Genomic DNA, 7,165 nt, shown 5'->3' with positions numbered 1-7,165 from the left:
AGTAATTTAAAAAATCTTACTATTCCTTTTTTATAAAATTTATTTAATTGGAGAATAATTACTTTACAGTATTGTGATGGTTTTTGCCATATACCAATATGATTTGAGAGAATAGCACTGAAACATATACATTACTGTTTCTTCTTAACGTTCATCTCTTATTTCTCATCAGCGCAACAAAGGATTGACAGAACTGGTAAGTTTAATACTTGTGCAGCCCATAGGGGTGCAGAGTCAGACATGACTGGGCGACTGAAAGAACAAACAAATATTGTGATTATGGATTTAGATTTACTCTTACCATCTTGTTAATTATCTACCCTGTTTTTTTTCTATGTTTCCTTTCCCTTCCTTTTTGCCTATTAATGGATTAATGGTTTTGTTGTCTCTGCCTTTCCTCCCAGCTGTTGGTTGGAAAGCTGTAACATTTCCTTCCTTCCATTTTAACACAAATCATTTGAAATCGATCAGTCTTTCCTCTTCCAGGACATATAAACACTATAGAATGCTTTCACTCTAATCACACCTCTCAGCTGTTGACAATATTTTTATCCCACATCATTTTCACACTTTCACACAAGTTTTGTTCTGTTGTGCTTTTCTTTTTCTTTTGCTTGTTTTTCAGCCACACGATGCAGCTTGTGGGATCTTGGTTCCCTGACCAGGGATCAAACCTGGGCCTCCTACAGGGGAAGCAGGAGTCCTAACCACTGGACCACCAGGGAATTCCTTGTTGATGCTTCTTTAGATTTAACCATATATTAGCCAGTTTCTTTGCTCATCACTTTCTTGGCTTTTATTCCTTCCTTCCGGGTTTAATTTTCTTCTTCTTGAAGTACTTCCTTTAAGCGACTTTCAGTGGGATTGTCTATAGGTGGTAAATTCTGTGTCTCAGCCTAAAATGTTATTATTTGCCCTTGTTCTTGAATTATTAACAAACGAGAAACTGAAGTACAGATTGACTTTCTCTCAGAATTTTGAAGCTATTCCACTGCTCTCTTCATGAAAAAGCATGAGTCGTAGAGATCCAGTTAAGCATGGTTCAGATAGTTAAATTCAGCACAGGGATCCTGGAGCAAGGGGATGACCAGTGAGCAGTAGACCTGAAAATGTGCTTGGGGTCAGGTCAGACAGGATTAACATAAATCCACAGAAAGATCTGGCCTTTTATTGGGGGGGGGTTCCCCCCACTGAGAATATAACTCACCCCTTGAAGTGAAGTATTAGTCGTTCAGTCATGTCTGACTCTTTGCAACCCCATGGACTGTAGCCTGCCAGGCTCCTCTGCCCATGGAATTCTCCAGACAAGAATACTGGAGTGGTTGGCCATGCCCTCCTCCAGGGGATCTTCCCAACCCAGAGATAGAACCCAGGTCTCCTGCACTCCAAGAGGATTCTTTACCATCTGAGCCACCAGGAAGTTCAGAGCTGGACTTTGACGTCAAACAGACATCAGGTCTGAAGCTGCCATTCACCTGCTGTCTGACCTTGAGTGATTTTAAACTAGAATAAGCTTGATTATTTCGAGTTTTTTAAGTTGTTGGTTTTTTATTTTTTGATGAATGATCCAGCCTATCCCTTTACAGAATCATCAGGGATGTCCCAACCTTTAGGTAGGACCTCTGTTTCATTTCCTTAGAGACTGGAGGTCACCAATGATGGTGGTGCAGACAGCAAAGCCTCTGACTAGGAGGAAGGAGGAACGCCACACCGCCTGTAGTTTTCCCTTTTCCGCTGGAAAGTCAAAAAACTGGGAGTCAAATATATCGGGGCAACGACTATACGGTTCCTCTGGACAGGATTTGGGGACTGACAGCCTGAATATGACCATCTTGCTGGATCTGAAGCTCAGCTCCATCATTTTCTGGCCCTTATGATCTTGACAAATCCTTAACCTAAGACTGTTTTTTCATCTACAAAGGAGGGGATGATGACAGTATCTACCTCACAGGGTTGTTGAAATGACTTCAGGAGACGCTACATACGAAGTCCTTTATGCTCAGTAATAATGCAATGGGGATGTTTGTTAATATTAAACAGAGGTATCATTTTGCCTACAAATCATGGTGCCCTCTGGTTCTCCACAGTCTATCAGCGCCATGCCTGCCTTCACAGAGGGGCGGGTAGTTTCCTGAACACAGCGTGGCTTTCAGACCTCACCCAGGTGATAAGTAACCTTGAGAGCCAAGTTTCACTGAACGAGGAAAGAGTTGTTTTAATTCCAAGAGGCTTCCTTTACGTATTCAAAGCTAGGAGGTCTGAGTATTTCGTTATGAGTCAGAGTGGAGAGGGAATGGTTCTGTGGTATAAAGGCAGTTCCTGTGAGACAGGAAGGGAAGGAGAAAGGACACAAATCAACCTCAAAGTGATTTAGAAAATAAATGTGTTTGAAATTAAAAAAAGAAAAGAAAGGGGAGAGAGGAGACAGAGGCAATTAAATGTTGAGAGCACTGTGGGGATGCCTGTTGGTCTGAAACCCAGTTCGCCAAGCCTTCGGGATAAGACATTAGGAAAACCATAGAAGTTAGGACGGCAGGAGAGGGAGTTTGAGACGGGTGAGGCTGATGCCTGCTTCTCCCCGTTGGCGCCCTCCCAGCCTTCTCTTGGATGGACGGAAGTGATGGGCTCCAGAAAGCGCCCCGCTGGTCCTTCTGGCGGCACAGGTGGTTCCTGAAAGACACCACGAGTGATGCAGAAGCATTAAGTCGCTGTGACCGTCCAGGGTTCATGGCACAGGAGTGCCATGCCAGGGGCTGTGTGGTGGACAGCCCAGCCCTGGGGCAGGAAGAGCTGAGCCTCACATGTTCCAGGGCAAGGCCAGCAGGGGAAGCAGGCCAGTGGAGGACATTTGCCAGGTTTCTTGAGAACAACCATCCTGCAGAAAATCTCTTAAAGGACAAACCATCACTGACAACAGCGGTGGATGAAGACAGAAATCTGTGCCCCAAAATTAAGATGATAAAAGCTACTCTTCAGCTGGGGTATGGTGGCCCAGATGGTAAAGAATCTGCCTGCAATGCGGGAGACCTGGGTTTGATCCCTGGGTTGGGAAGATCCCCTGGAGGAGGGCATGGCTACCCACTCCAGTATTCTTGCCTGGAGAATTCCATGGGCAGAGGAGCCTGGCGGGCTACAGTCCATGGGGGTCACAGAATCAGATACGACCGAGCAACTCACACACACACACACACACACACACACACACACACACACACACACACACACACACGGGCCAGCAGGAGGCAGCAGAGGGCAACAGATCACACACACACACACACACACACACACACACACACACACACATGGGCCAGCAGGAGGCAGCAGAGGGCAACAGATCTCACACACACACACACACACACACACACACACACACGGGCCAGCAGGAGGCAGCAGAGGGCAACAGATCTCACACACACACACACACACACACACACACACACACACACACACACGCCAGCAGGAGGCAGCAGAGGGCAACAGATCTCACACACACACACACACACACACACACACACACACACACACACACACACACACGCCAGCAGGAGGCAGCAGAGGGCAACAGATCACACACACACACACACACACACACACACACACACACACACACACACACACACGCCAGCAGGAGGCAGCAGAGGGCAACAGATCACACACACACACACACACACACACACACACACACACACACACACACACACACGCCAGCAGGAGGCAGCAGAGGGCAACAGATCACACACACACACACACACACACACACACACACACACACACACACACGCCAGCAGGAGGCAGCAGAGGGCAACAGATTACAGGCGCCTCTCCTGGCTGACTGAACTAAAGGTGCTTCTAGACCCATCTGGGGACTAGCACGCAGGGTGGAAGGCAGGGTCTGGGGACAGAGGGAGAAACAGCCCTAAAGCAGGGTTTGAGCTGACTGAATATTTACCCTACTCTGAGTCGGACACTTCTGAGCGACTGAACTGAACTGAACTGAATTTTAAACTGGAGAGGGAAATGGTAAACTACTCATTTTCTTGCCTGAAAAAATCCGATGGACAGAGGAGCCTGGTGGGCTGCAGTTCATGGGGTCACAGAGTCGGATACAACTGAGCAAATTTTAAACAGGAAGAAACCATTCAGCAACCCTTTTCTACATATCTGTACCACTTTTTGTTCACTTACTTTTACTTTTCTAATCTGTTTTTTCTTTAAATGATTTTTAAAAGTCCCTTTATTTGAAAGTTTTTTCCCCCTCCAGTCATCCTCTTTTGGATTTAAAGTTTTATTTTACAAGCTTCAAGAGCCTTAAACCAACCCCTTTGCATATTTCCAAACATTTGGATATGTGTGACATTTTCATGGTAAAATAATCCTACCTTTCTCAGTATCTTCACCAAAGGAAAAAATTCCTTGATTCATAAACTCTTCTTTTGCTGGTAGTTTGATTTCTAAAGCTAATCACTAGTATTCCTTGCCTTCATAAGTAATGTATTTGAATTTCCCAAGATTCATTTTCTATTTTGAGCAAAGCCATAAAATTTATTCATTGTTCCTCTAATGAAGCAAATCTGAAAAGAATCAAAGGTGAAAATATAACTATAAATAGAAGCATAATTAATAGTTCCTGATCATTTGCCAGGAACTATCTACCAGAAACATTGGTGCAGTATGATTACTGGCTATAACGGACATAGTCAGATAATTCTAGTATTTTCCCTTTCTATTCCATGTGACCTCACTGTTTATAAATGAGCTGGATTCCCACATTCATTTATAGATTCCAGTTAGCTTCATTTTGGCCCCATGGCCTCAGCCTATAACTCCGAACAAATTACAGCCATTTTAAAATATGCCTACAAATTCTTAGACGCTTCTTTTCAAAAGGGAGAGTCTGGGAATTCTCTGGTAGTCCAGTGGTTAGGACTCCATGCTTTCACCACGGTGGGACACGGGTTCTATCTCTGGTCGGGGAGCTAAGATCCCATAAGCTACACGGTGCAGCCAAAAAAAAAGATGAAAAGACATGAAACAGCCCAGTTCTCTACCCTGGATTCCTGACTCATTTCAAGTGAACAGAACATGGTAACGATTGACAAAGTGTGACATCTGAGGCTCCGTGGCTTGTGTTTGCTCTCCAGAACTGCTCACTGTGGGGGAAGCCAGCCACCACGGGGAAGGACACTCAAAGATCACAGAGAGGCCCGTGTGGGGAGGAAGACCAGCTCACAGGGTGCATGACTGAATCACCGGAAAAGTGGGTCCTCCCAGCTCCAGTCCAGCCTTCAGATAACTGCGGCTCTGGCTGACTTGTTGACGGCAACCTCATGAGCAGGTAGAGGCAGAACCACCTACACGTGCCCACGCCTGAATTCCAGACCTGCAGAAATCGTCAGGTAATAAATTTGTATTGTTTTAAGCTATTGAGTTTAAGGGTAATTCATTTTGCACTAGACATTAATGCACTGGCTTTCTCACAAACATACGCCACTACATATAGAAGAACTGGAAAAAAAAATGTTGGTAACTTGGGATTCTCATACTGTTATTAAGACGGCCTTGGACACAAGGGGTACTGAGGTTAGATCTTAAATCATTCTTGGTGAACTGGTCTCTTCTTGGCGGTTGCTGTGGCTAAGTACTTAGAAACACTGGAGTTTCTAAGGAGCTTGGATTACTTGTGGTTAACCATACACTTGGTAAAGATTATGCTGATTCAACAAGTGTAACTAATCAATCACACGAAGGTAGGGCTTTTGGCTCAGATTCATTCTCCAAGGGCCTTCAGTCAAAGACAATTACATCTGCTCTGCTGTGACAGTTTCCCAAACACATGCTAGATTAAGAAAAGACAAACAATAACAAAACTAAGAACATCCCTATATGATTTGCTTCAGGTACACAAAGTTGTTATAAACACCAATGTTCTCTGGGTTTAAAACATAAACAGTTACATGTGTTTTAGGTATCATGAAAGGGTCAAGTTGGTTTGTGCTATTCTAATTCTAAACCAAACTGGACTTTCCGCCCCCTTCAAGTTGATCTTCTTCCCCAGACTCCAGTCCTAACTTACCTTTTGTTGTATGTGAAACATTTATTGTTCTATTAATCAGCATCTCAATGTCTTCTTCATACATAGGGTCTTACAACGATTTGAGCGTTCCTCTCCCGGAAAGGCCACCCGGCGATGAGATACCCACAGTAATAAGCTCCAAGACGGTGGCCGTGGCCAGCTGGGCTCAAATTCCACAGACTGAGTCATCCTAAGCATCTTCTTGAGCTCCAGTCTTAGAACTGACACAGTGATCCAGGCACCCCTCACAAAAGGGAGAATAACTTGTCTTTCCAAAAAATACACAGAGGTGAGTGTATGTCTGAGAACATCAGGAAGATGAAGACTAAGTTTTATTTCAACTTAAATTAACTCACAGTGTCCGCGAAAAAAAAAAAAAAAAAAGACTATTAAGTGGCACTCGAGCCTACAATTATATTTCCCCTCAGCTCAGGGGATTAGAAACAAAGGACAAGCAGGTTGATTGGAAGATTTTGGGATTTTTCCACTCCTGTTAGCTCCAATTCATACTGTATTAAAGATATCTATCTTTACATTCCAGGTTCCCCTGCCATCAGGATGCTGTCCACCCCCAGATGTCTGGGCATGAGAATAGACTGCCTTTTCTCCAGGTTAGGAGAAGCCCTGAGACAAACTACTGTACATTTCAGACTGACTTCCTGTCTTTTTTTTTAATTCAAGAAGTAGGCTCAATATTACAGAAAGACACTTGTGCTAGTGCAGTAAGTTCAAGGTTTAATACAAAAATCTCTACGTGGTTGTGTACTGGTAGCATCCTTTTCTACTTTTATCTCTCGGTCTAGAAAAAAAAGCAAGAACTCTTACTCCATTACATCTTCTTTTAAGACTGTTCAAATGTACATGACCAGAAAGCTTTACTTTTAAAAAATAAAGAGTAATCATGTAATTAGTTGCCTTTCCCCCCAACACAGTTCTAAAGCTGAATATTATAATATTCAAAGTAAGTATTGGCTACAAAGGGTAATTTTTAGAAGACCATATCTAGCCCTTAGCTATCCTAAAGGTATTTTTTTTTTCTATGAACAGGTTTTCTCCCCACAAGCTGGTGCCCTAGAAACACAAAGCTAAATC

General features: G+C 43.8%; 1 non-coding gene across 1 annotated transcript; it reads right to left on the bottom strand.

Moving 5' to 3' along the window:
* Positions 1-653: 653 nt before the first annotated feature.
* On the bottom strand, positions 654-725 carry TRNAG-CCC (transfer RNA glycine (anticodon CCC)). The gene has a single exon. It is a non-coding gene; the product is annotated as a tRNA-Gly (tRNA).
* Positions 726-7,165: the final 6,440 nt, after the last annotated feature.

The sequence above is a fragment of the Muntiacus reevesi genome, chromosome 20 (genome assembly GCF_963930625.1).
Source record: "Muntiacus reevesi chromosome 20, mMunRee1.1, whole genome shotgun sequence".
In the NCBI taxonomy this organism is placed as follows: Eukaryota; Metazoa; Chordata; class Mammalia; order Artiodactyla; family Cervidae; genus Muntiacus; species Muntiacus reevesi.
The sequence above is the reverse complement of the archived record's forward strand: the minus strand, read 5'-3'. Positions and strand labels throughout refer to the sequence as shown.